The sequence below is a fragment of the Pelodiscus sinensis genome, chromosome 13 (assembly GCF_052426305.1).
Source record: "Pelodiscus sinensis isolate ZL-2025 chromosome 13, ASM5242630v1, whole genome shotgun sequence".
In the NCBI taxonomy this organism is placed as follows: domain Eukaryota; kingdom Metazoa; phylum Chordata; order Testudines; family Trionychidae; genus Pelodiscus; species Pelodiscus sinensis.
In genome coordinates this window covers 26,369,778-26,392,359 of record NC_143064.1, presented here as the reverse complement: position 1 = coordinate 26,392,359, position 22,582 = coordinate 26,369,778, and the positions used below count along the sequence as shown (strand labels likewise).

At 44.5% G+C, this 22,582-nt stretch overlaps 1 protein-coding gene across 2 annotated transcripts in view; it reads right to left on the bottom strand.

Annotated features, from left to right (window-relative positions):
• ZC3H12B (zinc finger CCCH-type containing 12B) overlaps positions 1-22,582 on the bottom strand; it is a 116,588-nt gene that overhangs the window by 64,935 nt on the left and 29,071 nt on the right. For both annotated transcript variants that reach the window (XM_075940830.2, XM_075940829.2), the window contains exon 2: positions 9,970-10,131. The gene's annotated coding sequence lies outside the window, so the exon portion shown is untranslated. The remainder of the gene's footprint in view (positions 1-9,969; positions 10,132-22,582) is intronic.

Here is a 22,582-nt window from a genome sequence, read left to right as displayed (position 1 = left end):
TAAACCTACACCCTTCCAACTAGCATTCACTATGTGAGGCATTGCTTCATCAGACTTCTCAGTGAAAACAGAAACAAAGAAGCCATTAAGCATCTCTGCCATTTTCAAGTTTCCTGTTACTGTTTCTCCCTCCTCACTGAACGGTGGGCCTACCCTGTCCTTGGTCTTCCTCTTGCTTCTAATATATTTATAGAATGACTTCTTGTTTCCCTTTATGGCTGAAGCTAGTTTGAGCTTGTTTTGTGCCTTTGCCTTTCTAATCTTACCCCTGCATACCTGTATTGTTTGCTTATATTCATTCTTTGTAATCTGTCCTAGTTTCCACTTTTTAATAGGACTCCTTTTCTATTTTTAGATCATGCAAGATCTCCTGGTTAAGCCAAGGAGGTCTTTTGCCATACTTTTTAATCTTTCCTACGCAGAGGAATAGCTTGTGTACTAATTTTTATTTCTGATATGAAATTTGTGAATCTTATCAGGGGTAGTGATACTTTGGCTGCTATAACATCAAGATATGCTCCAATGAAGTCCAATTGTTGTTCCAGTCTTACTACTGATTTCCATTTATTTATTTGGAGGCCTAACACATGGAATAGTGTGACAATGTTTTGGATAGCGTCCATTGTGTGTCAAAGGGATAGTCCTTTAATTAGACTGTCGCCTAGATGAGGAAAAAACATTATACCCTCTTTGCACTGATGTGCAGCTATCAGTGCTAGGGTTTTGGAGAAAACTCATGCAGTAGATAGACCAAAAGGTAGCACACTGTATTGAAAATGCTCTTGTCCTACTCTGAATCATAGAAATTTCCGGTGAGCCAAGTGAATGGTTATGTGAAAGTATGCGTCTTATAATTCAAGAGATGAAAACCAGTTCCTTTGATTCAATGCTGGACGTATTGTTCCCATAGGAACCATCTTGGACTTCTCAGATTTTAGGAATTAGTTGAGTTTTAATAGATCCAAGATGAGTCTCAAATCTCCGGTTTTCTTCTGGGTCAGGAAATATCAGGAGTAGAAACTTTTCCCCCTGAATCGAGGAGGTACTTGTTCCATGGTACCCTTTTGTAGAAGAATGTTGACTTCTTGTCATATTAGGTGCCTGTGGGAAGGGCCCCTGAAAAGAGATAGGGAAGGAGGTACGTTTGGTGGTCATGAAATGAAAGGAATAGTATATCCTGACCATAGGCGTGCGCAGCACATTTCATAAGGGTGTACACCCAAATATTTTTTTTAAATGTACTTTGACCCCCATTAGCCACACCCTGACCCCTGTTAACTACACCCCTGATCCCCATTGGCCACACCTCTGGAGGGAACACTCTTGGGGCAAGAGGGACACATGACCACAAGTAAAAAATGTCATGTGACCCCCCCTTTAAGTACTTTTCCCACCATCCTCCTACCAATAGGGATTAGTTTGTCGTCGTCCCCTCACAATCTCCCTCATGCAACTGTCCTGCAATTGACGATCAAAAGGTAAGTCCTCCACTTTTGATTGAAGGTCCTTTGGGACAGATGCCAGGTGGAGCCAAGAGGCACAGTGCATGACCACTGATGTTGCTGTGGTCCTAGAAGCCATGTCAGCAATATCGAGGGTGATTTGTAGTGCAGTGCAGGCTGCTGTGTAGCCCTCCTGCACTACAGCCTTCAAGATCTGCCTCTTAGTCTCAGGTAAGTATTCCAGGAGAGAGACCAGCTTGGTATAATTGTCAAAATCATGATTAGCGAGGAGAGCCACATAATTAGCCATCCTGAGGGTTGCTGTGGCAGAGGAATAAATTTTTCTGCCCAACAGATCCAAGCATTTCACGTCCTTATCAGTGGTCGTGTTTCTACCCTCTGCGGTCTTTGCTCTCTGTTGTGCGGCATCCATGACGATGGAATTGAGCTGAGGGTGCGTAAACAGGAACTCCGTATCCTTAGACGATACAAAATATTTCTGATCAGCAACCCACTTGTTCGTGGGCAGCGTAGAGGCTGGCATTTGCCAGATGTTGTTGGCAATCTCCAGGATGGCCTTGTCAAAGGGGAGCGCCAGCTTGGATTTTTGAGACAGCTGAAGATTTTTTTTAGCAGGCAGTGCTGTTTCTGCGGTATATCCGTGGTCTGCAATTCCTGGGCGTGAACTTAAAGAGTTCCTGGAACTGCTTATAGTCGTCTGTAGGGAAAGAATCACTCTGAAATACCGCATCATCTGGTGAAGAGGATAACTGATCCATGGGGGAGTCCATGTGCTGCAGATTATCATCCTTCTCCTGTTGACTAGAGATTGAGGGCACATCAGCTGTGGGCGTTGGAGGAGCTTACCGAAAAGGTGGGATATCCTGGGCCAGGCACTGCGGAGACTGTGATTGTTTGCGCCTCAGCGATCTGTAAGTGGAGTAAACTGTGCTATGTGAGCGTGGATATTCACACCAGTAGTAGGTGTAATGGCGGCTGTGACGATATGTGAGACGGGAGTGCCTTGGGGAATAGGTACTTGCACTCCTATAGTGCCGAGAGTACTGAGAAGGAGTTGGAAATCTGGGTGACCTTGATCACGCTGTATAGTGCGAAGGTGAGCGGGAGCGGTAGCATTGATAGGAACGCTGTGGTAAATGGGATCGACGTGGAGATCTTAGATGCCGCTCTCGAGGGGGAGTGTCATGCCCATGTCGATGGCTTCCTGAACGATAAGAAGCTGGAGGAGAGAAGATAGCTATCTCAGGGCTCGGTGTCAGTGTGCATACGTGTCTAGACTTTTGCTGTGCCTTGGTAGGTGTTGAAGAGGCACGCGAAGGAGGTGGAGCCATGCCCAAAGGGCTAGTCGGTGCGGGGGTAAAAATCTCTCGGTTCCAACATCTCCCGAAGGCGAAATAGAGTTAACAGTATTGGTGTTGGTGATGTCGGGGCCGCCGTTATCACCGGTGCCAGCAACTATGCTGGCGTTGGTGCCGAGGATGTCGGCACCGATGGCTGTTGATGTGGTGCCACTGGCGCTGACAGTTGTTGATGCAGTGCTGTCGGCACCGATCGTTTCGGTGCTGGAGGTATCGGCGCCGAGGCGGGCAGTCTTGAAATAGCATGAGGCTCTCTCGGTGCCGCCGCTAGTGCCGATTCTGGTTGCGGGGCCACGTGGACCGTCAGTGCCAGGTCAGTCAAAATGGCGGGGCTTGGAGCCCATGTGCTACGGCTCTTGCCTGTCCTGCAGGTAAGCATGCCTCAGTGGCAGACTCGAGGTGCCCGGTGCATCGCCCGCACTGACTCTCCTGGAAGGAGCGGAATTCCTCTTCTCATGGGACTTACGCGGGCTGCTCCGTGGCCGGTGGCTGTAACGCTCTATTAAAAAGCAGCATTTTCAGCCACATCTCTCTATCCCACCTAGTGCAGGCGGTTAGTGCAGGCGGTTAATTTGGAGGAGTGCATGCACTTTTAGGGATATGACCTTCCCCCCAAGGCACTTGACACAGCACGAATGGCCGTCTGACACAGGCATGGCATCTCGGCATGTCGTGCACTTCTTGAAGCCGGGGGAACCGGGCATGGTGGCACTGGAGGAGTCTGTCAGGCACAGTCTCTCTTAAGAGGAAGTGGGTCTGGCTCACGAAAGCTCATCACCTATTAAACCATCTTGTTAGTCTTTAAAGTGCTACATAGACCTGTCTTAAGAATAAGGGTTGTTTTTTTGTTAAATTGTCAGCGTTGAACTGTTGAAACTCTAAATACCTATATACATGAACTTCTTTTTTTTTTAAAGAAAACTATATAAACTAGAACTATGACTACTGGTAAGGGACTAAACTGGAACGAATAACAATACTTTATATCTTTTTAGTCTTTTTGTGTTTCTCCTCAGAACAAAGGAGGAGCTCGTCCAGATTCCGTCTGCGTCTGTGGACGGTTAGGAGGAACTGGCTGGGCCAGACCACACTCTGCAAAAGGGCGTGAATGGTGCGAGGCAGCATCTGCGCATGGGTGGTCCAGCGGGGCTACTGCTACAGAAAACTTTCCGAGTTGCAGCACCAGGAAAAGCCCGACACCTTCAGTGGAGCACCCACAGGGACACTACTTGACGTAGGAGGAAAAGTTATTTACTTGTTCCCATAATATAAGAAAGCAAAGTTACTCACCTTGGTGCAGTAACTGTCGTTCTTCGAGATGGTCCCCGTGGGTGCTCCACAGAAGGTGCTGGGCTTGCCCCGGTGCTGCAGGACGGAGACTTTTCATAGTGGTAGTCCAGCCGGACTGCACATGTGCAGGGAGCGTCTCACGGCTTTCACGCTCTTTCGCGCTGCTCAGTCTGGTCTGAGCGAGTTCCTCGTATCTGCCTTAGTATCTATAACACAAGAAACGGACACAGACTCCGAAGCGGGGAGGAGGGCGGGTAGTGGAGCACCCACGGGGACCATCTCGAAGAATGACAGTTACTGCACCAAGGTGAGTAACTTCGCTTTCTTCTTCAAGGAGTCCCCGTGGGTGCTCCACAGAAGGTGTCTGCACAGCAGTCTCCCTCCCCCACCCCCTCCAGCGCTAAGGAGATGGGATACAAGACCTCTATCGATTAGCTGAAGAGAGGACTGCAGCGGTTATAGACTTATCTGACAGCCACCTTTGTTGAATAGCATAATGGTCCACAAACGTACAGTAGGATGCCCACGTGGCTGATCTACAAATGTCTGTGAGGAAGGCAGTGAAAGATGTTATTGCCAGTGTGGAATGTGCTTTAGGACGTGCAGGGAGAGGAATTCCCCGAATCGAGTAGCAGTGAGATATGAAATTTACAATGTTAGCCATCCTCTGAGCAGAAATGGGTTAATCCTTAGAGCGTTGTGCTAGGGACAGTAGAAGCCTGTCTGATTTCCTAAAGGGTCTGGTACAGTCGATGTAAAAGGCTAGTGCCCTGCGCACATCTAATGTATGGAAAGCTGCCTCTTTAGGTGAAGAGTGTGGCTTAGGGAAGAACGCTGGTAACACTATGGGCTCATTGACATGGAAGTCAGAACAGACCTTAGGTATGAAGGCATGATGGTGCCTGAGGATAACACAGCCTCTTTGGAAGATCATGTACGAAGGAATGGCCATCAACGCTGACAGCTCACTGACCCTGCATGCTGATGTGATTGCTAGTAGAAAAACCACTTTCTGAGTGAGGACTTGTAAAGGTATTGTGGCAAGCGGTTCGAATGGTGGAGCAGTCAAAGTTCGCAATACCAATCCAGATCCCAAAGTGGTGGTGGGGTACGCAATGGTGGGTTCAAATTTGCTAACCTTTTCAGGAATCACTTTGTAAGTGAATGTGCAAATATTGAAAAGCCTTCAGTGGGCTGGTGGAAGGCTGAGATTGCCGCGAGATGTACTCTGAATGATGCCAGAGCGAGGCCCGTTTGTTGTAAGTTCGAGATGCAATGCAGTATAGAATGTATGGGGTTAAGTGAAGGGTCCATACATCGATCGGAGCACCAGATCCTAAATCTGGACCACTTTGCAGGATATGAAGTTTTGGTACTAGTTCGTCTGCTGTGTGTGAGAATATTTCTAATAGCTGCAGAGCACTGTGCCGCCGACTCATTCAACCAGCTAGGAACCAGGCTGAGGTACGTAACGTGTGAAGTTGTGGGTGCAGAAGACGACCGTGGTCCTGAGTGAGCAGAGTTGGAAAGAGTGGTAGTTGGTAGGATGGGTAACGTGACAGTTGTAATAGCTGGGGATACCAATGTTGTCTGGGCCATGCAGGAGCTATTAGTATCACTGTGGCCTGATCTGCTTTGATCTTCTGCAACACCCTGGGAATCAAAGGTATTGGCGGGAATGCATACATCAATGGCCCGTTCCAGTTGATTAGAATGCGTCCCCTAGGGAATGGCGACCGAGTCCCACCCTGGAGCAGTACTGGATACACTTCCTGTTGGTGTGTGTGGCAATGAGGTCGGTCGATGGTACACCCCATTCACGAAAGAGGAAGTGGAGGGGTCTGCGGTGGAGCTCCCATTCGTGATCCGGAGCAAAATTCCTGCTGAGGGAATCCACTGTTATGTTGTTTATGCCAGGTAAATATGATGCCACAAGAGTGATGCCGTTGGTGATGCACCAATTCCAAAATCAGACCGCCTCAACACAGAGGGATCATGATCGAACTCCCCCCTGAGGGTTGATATAAAACATTGTGGCCACATTGTCCGTTAGGATCTTCACCATGGAGTTGTGAATGTGATTGTGGAAGTGTCTGCATGCGTTGAATACGGCCCTGAGCTCCAGTCGATTTATATGGAGCAACAACTTGTGAGGCGTCCAATGGCCTTGCATGGAGATTCCATTCATGTGTGATCCCCAACCGAAAAGAGGAGCGTCTGTAGTAATTAGGCTGGTCGGAAGCTGTGGACGGAAGGGCACTCCGGACAGTAGGTACTTGTCTATCGTCCACCAAGCAAGAGAGGAGAGGACGCTGTGCGGAATGGTAACTGATCGGTGAATGTCGTGAGAGGTGTGATTGTAGATAGTGGCCAGCCTGTGTTGCAAGGCCTGAAAATGAAGTCTGGCATTCTGGACAACGAACGTAGTTGCCGCCATGTGCCCCATAAGTTTGAGGAGTACAAGCACCTGACTGTTGCTGTTGGATGTGCAGGCATTTATCAGGGATTGTATGACGTGGAATCGTACGGTAGGTAAGAGTGCTCTCGCTCTCTTTGAATCTAACCTTGCCCCAATGAACTCTAAGTCTTGAGTGGGGGATAACATTGACTTGTCATTGTTTACAAGAAGCCCTAGAGAATGGAAGGCCTGTATTGCGAATGCCAGCATCTTGCTTGCCTATACTGAGGATGTAGCCTTTATCAGGCAGTTGTCGGTATAGTTATCACCGAGCTTACTATCGATCTTCTAGATCACCATCCAGATCAAGAATACGGAACTCCTTTTATAGATACTCTCCCGTGGGACCATCTCCTTCTGTGCATCTTCCTCATTCACCTCCACTTCCTCCACCTCAAGCTGAGGGAGAGCAGCATGCATTCTACGAACCACATCAGCCACAGGAGTCACCCGAGGATCCTTCCTCATCCTCTCCTGACGAGGCAGTGACACCAGGTGACATTTCGCCCCCAAATGATATCATTCTCAGTTTCATTTCTCTTTCATGCCTCGCTCTACCTGTTAACTTAGAACAAAGAGAGCACTTCTGCGGGACATGGCTCTCTCCTAGACAGCGGATGCACGAAGCATGACCATCTGAAGCTGGCATGGCCTCTCTGCGTCGGTCGCATTTTTTGAATGCCGGGGAACCTGGCATTGTAAGCTGCGTCACTTGGTCCCAATGAGGGACTCTTACCTCCTTTACAACCCTTCCTTCTTTTCTTTTCAAAAGTTTGTAGTAACAAAAAAGAAAAACTGAAGCTTATAAACAGGTAAGAACAATTATATAACTGTAAATGGAATTAAACGTAAAACTATGAACAAGAGAATTTTTTTTTTTTTTAAAGAACAGGAGGATAACAAGTTTGAACTGGGAAAGAGGAAAAATAAACTAATATTGAACCAAGACAAGCCTGAAAACGTCTCAAGCGAAGATAGTCAGGAGAAGAGGGTTGCTCTGTCTGCAGCCTGAGGCGGTGGAGAGGAACTGGCTCAGACCGGACCTAGCAGCACGAAAGGGTGCGAAAGCTGCGAGACGCTCCCCGCGCATGTGCTGGACTACCGCTATGAAAAGTCTCCGTCCTGCGGCACCGGGGCAAGCCCAGCACCTTCTGTGGAGCACCCACGGGAACTCCTCGAAGAAGAACTAGGGGCCACCAAATGAAATTAACGGGCAGCAGGTTTTAAACAAATAAAAGGAAGTTCTTCTTCATACAGCGCACAGCCAACCTGTGGAACTCCTTGCCTGAGAAGGTTGTGAAGGCTAGGACTATAACAGAGTTTAAAAGAGAACTAGATAAATTCATGGAGGTTAAGTCCATTAATGGCTATTAGCCAGGATAGGTAAGGAATAGTGTCCCTAGCCTCTGTTTGTCAGAGGGTGGAGATGGATGGCAGGAGAGAGATCGCTAGATCATTACCTATTCAGTTCACTCCCTCTGGGGCACCTGGCATTGGCCACTGTAGTCAGACAGGATACTGGGCTGGATGGACCTTTGGTCTGACCTAGTATGGCCATTCTTATGTTCTTATTCACAGTGGGGGCTGGGATCTAGTAAGTGTGAAAAAGGTGGAGCCTCAGGCAGAAGGGTCAGAGCTGAGGCTAGCCTCAAGCCAGGGGTTCACCTGCTGCCCACAATCAGCCCCTAAACATGCCAAGTATATCCCATCTACAAGTAATACTACTTAGGCCACCAAAACAAACAGACCAATATCAACAAATTATTATATATTTTTAGCAATTATATAGCAAGTGAAGATGTCTAATAGTTCTTTGACACGGATCAGTTTTTGTGTTTTCCTTTTGGTAAAATTAGCTGCATGTGATTTTCACCAAAATAACCATTACAAAGCATAGAGATCTGAAGAGACATAATACACACATACAATATGTGGCTGACACAATGAATTCTTGATCATGAAAAAATTACAGTGCTTAATTTCTGTGGTAACTCACTGATACAATCTATACATTTCATTTGTGACAAAGAGCAATACACAAAATACTGATAAAATTAGGATTGGAAGAGATTTCTGGAATTCATCTAATCCAATCCCTGCTTGAAGCTGGGCCACCCTCAACTAAATCAAGCCAGCCACTTTGTCAAGCAGGGGCTTAAAAACTCTAAGGATGGACATTCCACTACAATTCCAGTGAAACAATTTTTCCAAATATCAAGCATTCCCCACTGCAACTTGAGACCATTACTTCTTGTTTTGTCATCTGCCACAAATGAGAACAGAGTAGCTCCATCCTCTTTGGAATACCCCTTCAAGTAGTTGAAGACTGCTATCAAATCCACCCTCATTCTCTTCTGCAATCTAAATAAGCTCAGTTCCTTCAGCCTCTCCTCAAAGTCATGTGTCCCAGCTCCCTAATCATATTCATTGCCCTCTGCTGGACTCTCTCCAATTTGTCCACATCCTTTCTGTATTCGGGTGGGAGGCCAAAACTAGACAGATGTGACCTCACCAGTGCCTACCAGAAGAAGAATCATTTGCCTCGATCTGATGGCAATGCTCCCAAAAATGCCTTCCAATATGCTATAAGCCACGGGTTCTCAAACTGGGGGGGGGGGGGCGTGAAGAAATTGAAGGGGAGGAGTTAGGCAACTCAGCCCCCCCATCAAGTTTTGCTGCCCCAGTCAGTTCCTTTTTTTTGCTCAACAAGTTTTGCTATTTTGGGGGGGGCAGGGTTTTTCAAAAATCAAAAAGGGGGCATGATGTCGAAAAGTTTGGGAACCGCTGCTGTAAGCCTTCTTGGCAACAAGGGCACACTGTTGACTCATATCCAGCTTTTCGTTCACTGTAATCCCCAGGTCCTTTTCTGCAGAACTGATGCTTAGTCAGCTGGTCTCCAGCCTAGAACAGTGCAGGAGATTCTTCCATCCAAAGTGCAGGTCTCTGCACTTCTTGTTGAACCGGATTTCTTAAGGCCCAATCCTCCAAATTGGCTAGGCACTCAGGATCCTCCAGCACATCTACCTCTCCCCCTCCTCAGCTTAATGTCATCTGCCAACTTGCTGAGGGTGCAATCCATCCCATAATCCAGATAATAATGAAGATGTTTAACAAAACTGGCCCAATACTAACCCCTAGTGTTCTCCACTTACTACCAGTTGCCAACTAGACATCGAACCGTTGATCGCTACCCATTGAACATAACACCCCAGCCAGTTTTCCACCGACCTTATAATCTATTCATCCAATCTATATTTCTTTAACTTTCTGGCAAGAATATTGCAGGAGATCATTTCAAAAGCTTTGCTAAAGTTAAGGTATATCATGTCCACCACTTTCCCCACTGCCAAAGAACAGGTTATCTCATAGAAGGCAATCAGGTTGATCAAGCATGACTTGCCCTTGGTGAATCCACGTTGACTGCTTCTGATCACCTTCTTCTCCTCCAAGTGCTTCAAAATGGATTCCTTGAAGACCTGCTCCATGATTTTTCTGGGGATTGAGGTAAGGCTGAATGGTCTGTAGCTCACCGGATTCTCCTTCCCTTTTTTAAAGATGGACACTAAGATCAGAGGGGAAAAAGGAGGAATGAGAGCTGCAGTATTTTTAAATGTACAATTTAGCCTCTCTCACGTGCTTAGTTGTAAAATGATACATATAATTCCATCATAATTCAGTATTCCATGTCTGAAAACATTTCTAATATCTATGTTTGTGTAATATATGCCAGATAGTACTGAATAAAGGTTTATTTTTCCTCAATGATATTGCTAAGTGACAGTGACTTGAGACACCAACTCAGATTTATCAAATGAAGTCTGTCTCATTTGGGACTATTCAAAGTTTAGGGCCATCACACACATAAATATTAAAAATGTGTATACAACAAATATATAAAGACGGAAGATGTAATGTTTACTCATGTAAAACATTACAACTGCATGTATGCCACATAGTCCTCTAAAAATAAACAATTAATTACAGAAAAAAACTCTAACACATGAACACCAGAGTTATGAACTAACCAGTCCACTGGATACCATGTGGAACAGAAGTAATCAGACAGCAAAGGAAACAAAAAAAACCACAGCAAATGGGGAGAGATATGAGGGGAGTACCAGCTTGAAGCCCTGTGGGGGTGCTGGGGCTTTACTTCTGGGAGGAGTATCAGTTTCAGCCCTCGTGCTCTCTTCCATTGCTAAAGCCCAGAGTCCTATGCCACCACCCTGCTGAAAGTGGTAGTGCAGCCATGGAGAGCCCTGAGCCCCAGAACTACATATGAGGCTACAGCTGCAAATGGAGCTGTGAGACTGAAGCCCTAGCACCCTCCTATGAGGCAGAAATGAGGAGCAGATCCACAGGGCTGAAGCTGCAAGACCCAGTGCTCCTCCCAGGTATAAAGCCCTGAGCCCTGGAATTCCCGCAAGTCAGAAGCCTTGAGACCCTCCCACCTGCAGTCTTGGAGCCAACCACACATGTGAGCCTAAGAAAAATGTCCAAAATTGCACCTTTTAGAGATAGTTATGAGACCGCACTGTCCTCTGATAGTGATTTGCCTAAAGGAGTCCACCTTGAATCAACAGCTGTTGGAAATCACAGAGAAAGCAATATATTATGTACTTACGTCACGGCTAGGAGTGTACTATTTATATCGGTATTGGTATATATTATAATATACGATAAATGTATTATTGTGAGATTTAGATATCACACCCTCATTAATGTGTATTTTTTACCATACTAGTTTATAACATTTTATGGATTTTTGTTCTTTTGGGGATATTTATTTTATTTTTATTTTTTGAAAAATAGCTTGATAGACTGGAACATTGGCATGTTGTAGTGGTTGTGTGTGTCATACCTATAAATACCACTAAAATCCAGCTTGTTAAATAGGACATCACTAAGTTTATATAGATCAGAAAAAGCATAAAGTTCAGTAGAGGAGATGGTGTTTTAATATTTCTTCTCCCTTCTACTCACCATAAATAAAAAATCCAACTACCATAACTGTTGACAAATGATGCTTCTGAAATGCATAATCTTCAACACACTTTTCTACTTATAATACATTTTAGTTGTAGAAGTCTGTACTAGGAAAATCATTCCATTTTAATTATGCCTTTCTACTTTTATATTTCCATTCTAATATTACAATCTGTCTTCCTCTGTGTATGTGTGGGTTGGTCTGAATAATTTTGGATAATACTAGCTCCTGAAATGAAGATGTGGGTAATGGAATTCAGCCTTCTGGCTTGTGTCAAGTCTGAGGCCACATCTACACTACGGTATGAGGTCGAATTTATTATGGTCAATTTCTGGTCAACCGATTTTGCAAAGTCGAAGGTCTGTGTCCCCACTGCAGGGAAAAATTCAACGTAGTTAGAAGTAGCACATCCCCTTCGGAAGGCTGCCATCTATTTTGAGAGCAATGCACTGTTAGTAGCTATCCCACAATGCCTGTGCTGCTTTGCATTCTGGGTTATGCTCCCAGTGAATTCTGGAACCAAAACTGTGCAGCAGGTGGTTATGGGTTCATGTCATCTGCATCCCATAATGTGCTTGTCTGCTCCCTACCCTTTAAATGAGAAAAGTCTTTTTGTGTCCTTTTTAGCCTTAGTTGTCCATGCAGATGCCATAGCAGCATGAGCATGGATCGACATCAAACCACTGTGATGGGAATGTCTACCTTGATGCGCCCAATGGAGCAGTATTTCAAGAGCATTAGCATGGCACTCCAGGAAAAGGACGAAGAGGATGAGAAGAAGGAATCTTCTCCATCTTGGGGTCCCATGCATACATTATGCAGATAAGCCTTTACATTAAACAAAATGGAACTGCAGCTGGCATCTGATCCTACTGACACAGCAGAATGCCAGTTCTGGTGCTATGACACAAGCATGCACTCATGGGGTCCCATTGTGTTGCACACGAGACAATCTCCAGTGGCTGCAAAATTTCTGAATGCGCAAGGCCACTTTCTTGGAACTTTGCAAATGGCTTTCCCCTGCCCCGAAGGGCAAGAATACCAGAATGAGACCCACTCTTACTGTGGAGAAGTGCATGGCAATTGACTTGCAGAAGCTTGCAACACCACACAGCTACCAGTCAGTTGGGAAGCAGTTTAGAGTAAGGAAATCTACAGTGGGGGCCACTATTATACAAGCAACCAAGGCGATCAATATCATTCAGCTACAGAGGGTTGTGACTGGGAAACATGAATATCATAGTGCATAGCTTTGCCGCGATGGGATTCCCTAACTGTGGTCGGGCAACAGATGGAACACATATTAGGGATGTGAACAACTAGTCGCTTCCCCTCTCCCCCTTGCTGCCTCTATCAGAAAGACAGCAAGGGGAGGAAGAGGCGGGGCTGCATCAAAGTGGCAGTGCCATGTGGAGCCTGGAGTCAGCTGGGAATTCCCCCACTGACACCAGGCAGCATGTGGCACTGCCACTTTGAAACGCTGCGTGGAGCCTGACGCTGGGCTCCCAATGGCATTTCAAAGTGGCAGCGCCGCATGGAGTCTGGGGTCAGCTGGGGACTCAGAGTCCCCAGCTGATCCCAGGTTCCATGTGGCACTGCCACTCTGAAATGCCGCAGGGACCATGGGGTCCCCCGCTGGGGACTACTTGAGTCCCCCGCTGGCCCCATGCAGCACATAGCAACAGCATGATTTAGACATGGCCTGAATATATGGGTCTTGGGAAAAAAGAACTCTAAGATTAGAAGCTCACATATCAGGGGGTATGTCTACACTACCACCCTAGTTCGAACTAGGGTGGTTAATGTAGGCAACCGAAGTTGCAAAGGAAGCCCGGGATTTAAATATCCCGGGCTTCATTTGCATCTTGCCGGGCGCCACCATTTTTAAAGCCCTGGTAGTTCGGACTCCGTGCCCACGGCTACACGCGGCACGGAGTAGGTAGTTCGGATTAGGCTCTCTAATCCGAACTACCGTTACTCCTCGTGTAGCCGCGGGCACGGAGTCTGAACTACCGGGGCTTTAAAAATGGCAGCGCCCGGCAAGATGCAAATGAAGCCCGGGATATTTAAATCCCGGGCTTCATTTGCAACTTCGGTTGCCTATATTAACCACCCTAGTTCGAACTAGGGTGGTAGTGTAGACATACCCTGGGAGAGGGAAGATCTAAGTACAATGGAAGTGATTAAAGTGATGGCTGAACGTTTAGGAAACTATGTAAGAAAGACAGGATGTAGGTTTGAATCAAATTAAGATAGACAATGTAAATGTCACCAGGAAAGCTGCTGTCCAGGATAGGTGCAGTAGGGAGCACATGGCCTTGGGCTCAAAGGGCAGTCTGGTAAATCTGGAGAGGATCAGATTATAGTACCACTGGGGAATGTGAGGCCATCCATGTGGAAGGAGTTGCTCACAACCCCTTGGAAATCTGATCATCGTGTCATGTGAAGACACAGACTAGCCTTATGTTTGGAAGGCAGAGATCACTGCCAGGTGCACTCTGATGGACACAAGCATCAGACCTTCTTCCTTTAAAGGAGAGAAGATAATCAAGGATGGCCTGAATAGGAACCTCTCCTGGGGTGAGACCTCTCTGCTCAGTCCACACTGAAAATCTAGTTCACTTGTCCACATATGCCTGCCAGGTCGCCTGTATGTAGCTTCCCAAGAGAACCTGCTGAACTGCCATCGAGAATTACTATTTCTCTGTATTTCACCGTGGAGCAGTTAGGCCATAAGGTGGAGATTCTTGTCAGTCCTCCATGACCCGGGTGTTGGTTTCAGTGGCCAGTGCACCACACGCTCTACCAGCCTTGCCTCTGACCAAGGTTTGGTGCCTCCCACAATACCTTTGGTACTGAAGATGGGTTCCCAGAAACTGGGTACAAAAGAAAAGAATGAGGCCAAGAGTGAAACACTGTGGAATCCTTGCATAAAGTTAATGCACAGTGGTAAGATCTACCTTTCCTGGTATGGGAATGTTATCCTTTGAGCAGAATAAATGAGAAAACTGCAGACAAATGGCATTCTTCTGCTACACACCATTCTGATTATCTCTCAATAAATAAATTATAGCTTTGGTAGGGGACAATAAACAGGAATTTTAACTGCCTCTGGAAAAAAAAGGGTAAAAAGGTGAAGAATGTGCTCCTCTGTATAGGAGAAGCTCCCTCATAAGCCAGTGGATTCTTCCTTGTAAGTTTGGCAATCAGAAGGAACACATATATAGATATTCTGTACCGTATTCCATCCAGAATGTTTACAGATCTTCAGATTCTAATTTGGGGAAGTAGGTAACATTTGGAGGTGACATTCAATGGAGAGCCCAGAACTTAGGAATTTGCATTCTCCACTGGCTCCAACTAAGCCCAACCTAACTGACTTTATATTTCACTCCAACTTTTTTCTGCATAAGTGGTTTTAATGGAGAATCTCCTTTCATGGACTTGGGATTGCTACTTTCAGATTACTTTTCCTTTTGTTGCTGTTGCTTCCACTGTATACTTAAAGTCAGGGGAGCTGCACTACAGGATTATTAATAGGCATCCAAATTATACTTTTAGAATTTGGACTCTACTTATGCAAAGGAAGAGAAAAATAATTAAATACCTGAAAATGGTTCAATATTTACCAGTATAAATAACAAGCTGGGGAGGTGGAGGAACTGCAGATGAACAGAAAGAAGAGCTCATATAGTAGAGCATAAACAGGGACACTTTTTTCCTGTGATATCCAGGTATGAGCACTAATTTAAGAAAAATAGCCGAGCTACATGATTGTTGTGGATTTCTAATATGAAAGCACAACTATTACTCATAGAAAGAAAACCATGTAATGTAACTTTAAGAGTCTCAGCCTCTGATGCTTATTGCTTAGCAACCAGGCCTCTTTAGCTAACCACTTCTTTTCATCAGAGTCACGACTAACTGGTAGAGATGATAACATGATTCAGAGTACAAGTGTTTCAAAAGTACCTGTATTTTGTTCATACAGTACTGAGCTGCAAGTGTCAATACAATTTATGTAGTGATAAAACAGAGAGAAAATATCGGTTCAGTAATAACATACTGTAATTGGGTTACCATATTATAAGAACAATATAGTAGTTTGAAATAGTTTTTGAAAAGTATCTGGCAACATCTAACACAGCACAATGGCAAATATCCTATAAAAACATTTATCCTGAGTGCTGCCAGACAATATATCCTAAAAGAAAAAAATCAGTATCACCAAGACACTGAATTCATTATGGTGATTTTTTTTTAAGTTTTAAAAATTATTTTTGTCTTAGGACTTAGTCAAAGCCCACAGAATTCAACAAGAGACTTTCCACTGACTTAATTGAGCTTTTGATCAGGCACCTAACATGTAAGCAAAGAGATTACAAGGAACAGAAACCTACTGAAATGGCAGCAGTTTAAGTGAAAAAAGTTCCTGTTTCATCATTTTTATCACTACTGGGAGTTCACCTAATTAATATACTCTTTCTACTTTTCCATCATTGAAGATTCTGAAACACAGGACTGAAAAATGCCTTAAGAATTCTCTGAGGACTTTATCTCATCTGGATTATGAACCAAGAGAGAGTTCACTGAATAGTATTACATTTTAGGGTCTTTATATTTTACCAATATATTTTTGAGGTATATTCAGTAAAAAAAATAACTGAATAACTAAATGATAATTTAGCTTTATCTGAGACGTAAGGAAACTAATTAACTGAAGAAAAAATGGAATACTGAGAAAATAAAACAGTTATAAAACTGCAGATTACTATGCATGTCAAGAATACAATAAATCCTATGTATTTTTAATGTTTATATATTTCTTATACTATGTGAAACAAATTCCTTCACTAGGATTAAATAAAATAATGGTTTGTCTGACATTAACAAAAAATTATTACAAGTTTTCAGGTTTCAATGTGCACATCACAATTTACCTTTACTTTCCCATTTCATTCTTTATCTCACTGATTTCCTATTAACATAGGTCATCCTCTGTACATTCTTTCCTGCACACAGGTCTTTCAAACATCTTTCTGAGGAATAAGGCTAATCTGAAGCAACATCAGCCTCAGACCATTATGCCTACCATTATACAACAACTAGAATAAAAAAGGATAATCATGAATTAATGGAACTGTTAAGTTCCTGCCACAAGTATATGCTAGCCCAGTGGTGGGCAACCCATGGTCACATGCCACCCATTGGTGTTCTGTGTATGGTCCACAAGACATTTTGTTTACCATTGTTCATGCATAAGGTTGCCAGATTCTGCTGGTTTCCGGCCTCATACAGTTTTTCCTTCTGATATTTCTAAAGTGGCATGCACATAAAGCAAGGAGGGTACATGAAGTGATGTACGTGCTGACAACACACAACACTGACTATCAGAGCTGTGTACTCCCTCTGCATTCAATCAAAGCATTGCTAGAGTTCAGCATACCCTTCAAACTGTAGGTACACAAGCGCAGTTAGCAAAATTACTCTATCTAGGGAGAAGGACTTGGTTATAACAATTTTTCTGCCCGTCAAGATGAAGGAAAGTCAGTCATGAGGCCCGCTCACTAGCCTAGATTGCCCATCACTGTGATAGCATGTTCATGGATTATTGTAAAATAAAATTTTAAAAAAAAATCATAGAAACAATAGCAGTAGCGAAAGATGAAAAATCATTTTGTTATTGGTATTATTACAATCATTCACAGTGATGAGGCACAAAAACATAACCGTCACTTCAAAATTACAATGTACCATATGCACAGACTAGTGGTTACTAATTATAATTACATGGTTTTGCTGGTGTACTTTTTTAAATGACTAAAATAACAATTTAAAAGTGTAACTGCCATTTTGAGACAAGTGACAATTTTGACACTACAATACCAAATCATGAAACGAGTCAAATAAAATTTAGTTGAAATAGTGAAAAAAGTGGTGGACATGATGCTGCTAAGTAATAATGTAAGTATACTGATATATAGTAATTTTTTGAATTTTTCAGTCAGACTTTTTAGTAAAAGTCATAGACTGGTCACAGGTAATAAATAAAAATTCATGGCCCGTCACCAGTCTATCACTTATAGTATACACCCATGACTAAAAGCTAGGCTGAGGGAGCTCTTGAAGGCGGTCCAGGGACACCATGGATACTGGTGGGGTGGCCCAGGAGTCCTGTTGGTGCTGGGGAGCAAGGCAGATGGCAGCATGCAGCACAGGAGCCCCCTGGGGGGAAGTTGTGTTGGCAGGACTGGCACGCTCCAAACACAGCTCTCTGGAAGCAGCTGGTGTATTCTTGAGCTCCTAGTGGGAGGAAACGCCTGAGGGGCTCTGCATGCTGTCCCCACCACGAGCACTAGCTCTGCAGCTCCCATTGGCCAGGAAGTGCAACCAGTGGGAGGTGTGGGAGAGATGCCAGAAGGAAAGGACACCACACAGTGCCCCCTGGCCCTTCCACCTAGGAACTGCAGACACAAGTGGGCCTCTTTCAAGGAGCTCCCCTGATGTAAGCACCCCAACCCCTACTCCACATGTTCTTCTGCACCTTTCAGCTTTCCCCAGTTCTCAGTTTAAAAACTACTGTATGACCTTTTTAATTTTAACTGCCAGCAATCTAGTTCTACCACTCAGACCTCTGGCATTTGAGCTAGCACAGTAGGCAATAGCAACAGAAAGTTCTCGGTCCCAGACTCTCCTCCCCACCTCAATTACTAGTCCCAAATTTTCTATCACAACTCCTAAGTCTATCCTCCCAATTCCAGTTGCACTCTCAGCACTTTACACCAATTTTCTACCTCCCATGCCCAAACTGGTCCATTTCTTGTTCCTTCTGAATTCAAACTGGGCAGCTTCATCCTCCATATTGCCTGTGTCTGGGAAGCAAAATGAGAAGGAGGGAAGCACTGAGACACCTGCCATGGAAAATTTCAGCCCAAATGGTTGAAGTTTGATATACCTCTTATAAATGGAATGCATCTGTCAATTTTAACAGTAGAGACAGTCCTTGACTTTACAATATTTCTGAAATAAAACTAGTAATTGGAATTATGACCATTGGTTTTGACTTTACAATGCTTATTCCTGCAATAGAGTATAATGTGGTTACAAATTATAATGTTTTGACCCAATTTTCAGGAACCAATTATATCATAAATCCAAGACTGCCTGTAGATAATAATATAAGCCTAGCCTGTAATAGAGTAACATACCATTCATAGCATTTTACAGAATGCTTAAATACACAAAGAGCTTAAAATTCAATTTAGAAAAGTTTAATACACGTGACAGTAATTCAAACTTAAGAAAATGCAAAACATCGCTTGATCAGTGTTGGAACTCTCTATGACAGAAGTGAGTTTTAAAGAGAGAAATGACAAAGGAGAGAAAAATGCTGAGAAGTTTGAGGCAGTTCCAAGGATAAGCACAGAATAATAGAATTTAAGGGCAGTTTCATTTCCTGTATGTCACAGTGTGCCAACAGCCACCTGAATACCAAACCAAACCAACCAAAAGTACAGTATAAAAGCATATGAGAAGTAGTGATCTAGATTCTTCTGTTAATTAGTACCTTGAAAATGATCTGACACAAAATACATTAAGTCAGTCAGTTTCTTTTCATTGATTTTAATGGGCTCAGATTTGTATCAATATATCACTATACAAACTAGCAAGCTGTGCAATGGTTATCTATTTTCCCATTGTTTGTTAGTATACTTTCATTTTTCTTTTCTTTTTGTTAGATTAGATGGAAAATGAACCATAAGAGGGTACTGTAGGGATTGTTCATCACCAAATAAAAGACATCCTAACATATTTTAATAATATTGGGTTAAATGAGTTTGCATGCAGTAGCACATAGTTTGAAATATAAATATTTAAATAACTGATGTGTACATTCAAAATTCTCGATCACTGAATTGTCTTTGTCTAACCTGCATTGACTAAAATCAAGGAACTTCTTCCAAAATTTTGAAGACTTTTATAATTCAGATACCAAGCATACACATGAATAGTTCAAAGACTCAGCACTCTGTGCAAACCTTCATACAAACTACTCTCAGTAGAAGATTTTCATTATGTAGTAATGCTTAATACAGTGGTGGGCAATAATTTTTGCCGGGGGACCACTCCAAGATTTTGGAAAGTGGTCAAAGGCCGCACTCTTCCATGATATTAATGGAGGAAATGCGGGGTCTAGAATGGAGATTGGGTGCAAAAGGGAGCTTGGGGTAAGGGACTGGGGTACAGGAGGGAGACTGGAGTCTAGGTATGAGTTGGGATGAAGCAGGCGGTTGTGATCTAGGGCAGGGGACTGGAGTGCAGGGGTTTGGGATGTGACCTAGGATAGGACGAGATTGTGATCTGGGGCGGGAGATTGGGGTGCCAGATCCGGGAGGGGGTATGGGTGTAAGAGGGGGACAGAGGGTTTTGGTATGTTGAGTGGGGGACAGGAAAGGGCTAGGGTGCCAGAAGCAGGCTGTGGCCAAGAGACTTACTTGTCAGCTGCCAAACTAGCCTGCCTGTCTGCAGAGCTTAAAATGTTTCCCAGACAGCCTGCCTGCTTGCCTGGCCATGTGCTTCATGAATAACTAAGTCCGGGAGAGGGGGTGTGATTCTTCTTAGCTGCCCGTTATTCCTGTTATTCCAACAAGTAGCTCCCATTGGTTGGTTTCTGCCAGAAACCGGCCAATAGGAACGTGCTGGAGGCGGGATGGCTCCTAAAACTTCCCCTCTCCCCTCCAGTTTCAAAACAGAAATGGAGCCCCAGTAGCTGCGTTTCTGCACGCTGTGCGGGGCTGCAGGGGAGCCTGCCTCAGGCTCCCCACTGCCTCCACAGGCCGGATCCGGTGGCTTGACTGGCTGGATCCGGTCTGCGGGCCATATTTTGCCCAGGCCTGGCTTAATAGCTAGGACATTTTCAAATATTATAACTCCTGCCTGTATGAATGGAGTCTTTTTGTTTTAAGTTCTGCATAGATTATAACATCAGGTAAAAGTTGTATCACAAGTCTTGCTTTTTTACAAATTGATGTCATCAAGATAATTAAAAGAAACACAGCATTTACCAAAAATGTGAAAATTTTTCATTTTGTTTCACTCACCATAAGTCATTACTTAATGAAAGTTAAATATGTGAGATGCATTATATTTTCTGAGGCAGACTCAGTATTATGCATACATTGTTGCCAAATGTTCCATATTAACATTTTCAACTCTACCCTCTCAACTCCTTTCTATAGGACACAGATTTCTAGAGGACAAGGGTCAAATGATAATATATGCCATTAATCTGAAGATTAACTTTGTTCGTCTACAGTGGTCAGAGCTTTTCATTAGTTCTGGTTGGGATCTGATCTTGTCTTTAGGACAATAAACAAAACTTAGCGCTTCATGTTGAAACTTGCCTTTTGCACCCCAGAAGCACAGAAAAAATTTACAGTTATAGGGTATATAATGAAAGTGTCAAACTCTGGTGGCATCCCAATGAAACCAGAATAACTTTCAAAAATAAATTCACAGCTAACATCAAAGTACTGTTTATAGAAGATTTTTTCATGTTTATTTTTGTCTAAATAGTAACTTCACTAACCACTCCCAAATGACTTGTTTTAAAAAATGGTATTTTTTCTGCCTCTCAAGATGTGTGTCAATCTAATATATGTGAATGGTGCCAGACCAACATCCCTGGAAAATGAAATATTCCATTTATCTATGAAACAGATGATTATAAAAAAGAAACTAAAAATATGTATTTATACAACTCCCCTATGAATATGGTACACTCCTGGTATTAATACAGGCAGTCCCCAAGTTACGCGGATCCGACTTATGTCGGATCCGCACTTACGAACGGGGCTCTCTCGCCCCGGAGCTCGCAGACAGCGGGACCGCCCAAAGCACAGCGGTCCCACCACCTCGACCTCCGGGGCGAGAAAAGCTGCTCCGGGTGCCCCTGGTCTGCTGGGGACCGTCTCCAGCAGACCAGGGACACCTGGAGCAAAGCCGGGGAGGAGGAGGGGTCCCCCGCCTCTGAGGCTTTGCTCTGGCAAAGCCGGGGAGGCGCGGGACTCCGCCGCCACTGCGGCTTTGCTCCCTGTGTCCCTGGTCTGCTGGGGGGGGGGGGGGGGGCGCACTAGCTGCGCGCCCCCCCCCCCCCCCAGCAGACCAGGCTTTTGTTGTGGACCCTGGGGTAGAGCAGCTGGGGTGCTGCCGAGTTGGTCCTGCAGGGACCTACCTGGCAGCCCAGCTGTTCTGTCCCAGGCTCGAGACTCAGCGGCTGTTGAAACTGATCAGTGGCTGATTCCAGGAAGCTGGGGGCAGAGCAATTCTGCCTCCAGCTTCCTGTAGTGAGCCCCTGGTCAGTTTCAGCAGCAGCGGCTGAATCTGGAGCCAGTTCCGACTTACATACAAATTCAACTTAAGAACAAACCTATAGTCCCTATCTGGTACGTAACCCGGGGACTGCCTGTAGTTAAGTAAAATCAGTGTACTATAGAAACTATATAGGCAGGGGCTATCTACATGAAGACTGGCAGTAGGTTCACTGAGGCAAGATGGACATGGGGGGACCTGGGGGCTCCCAGAGAGAGAGGACCCCAGAATGTGGGGGCACTGTGGTAGGGCAGTATCCAGAAACAGGGAGGACTCCATGGTACAGGAGGGACATGGGTCTTAATATAGCAGTTGAGAAAAAAAGATAACAATGGGAGTGACTACAGTTTAAAGGGGCGCTTCAGCACCAAAGAGTTGATTCACTGAGTGACAAATAGGAGGTGCCAGTGGCAATGAGGTCCACCCTGTTTCAGAGGCCACTCCAAGAATTTGCAAAAGTGGCGAGGAGTCCGTGGCACCTTATAGACTAAGGGTATGTCTACACTACAAAGTTAATTCGAACTAACAAACGTTAGTTCGAATTAACTTTGATAGGCGCTACACATACAAACCGCTAGTTCGAACTTAATTCGAACTAGCAGAGCGCTTAATTCGAACTAAGTAAACCTCATTCTACGAGGACTAATTCCTGGTT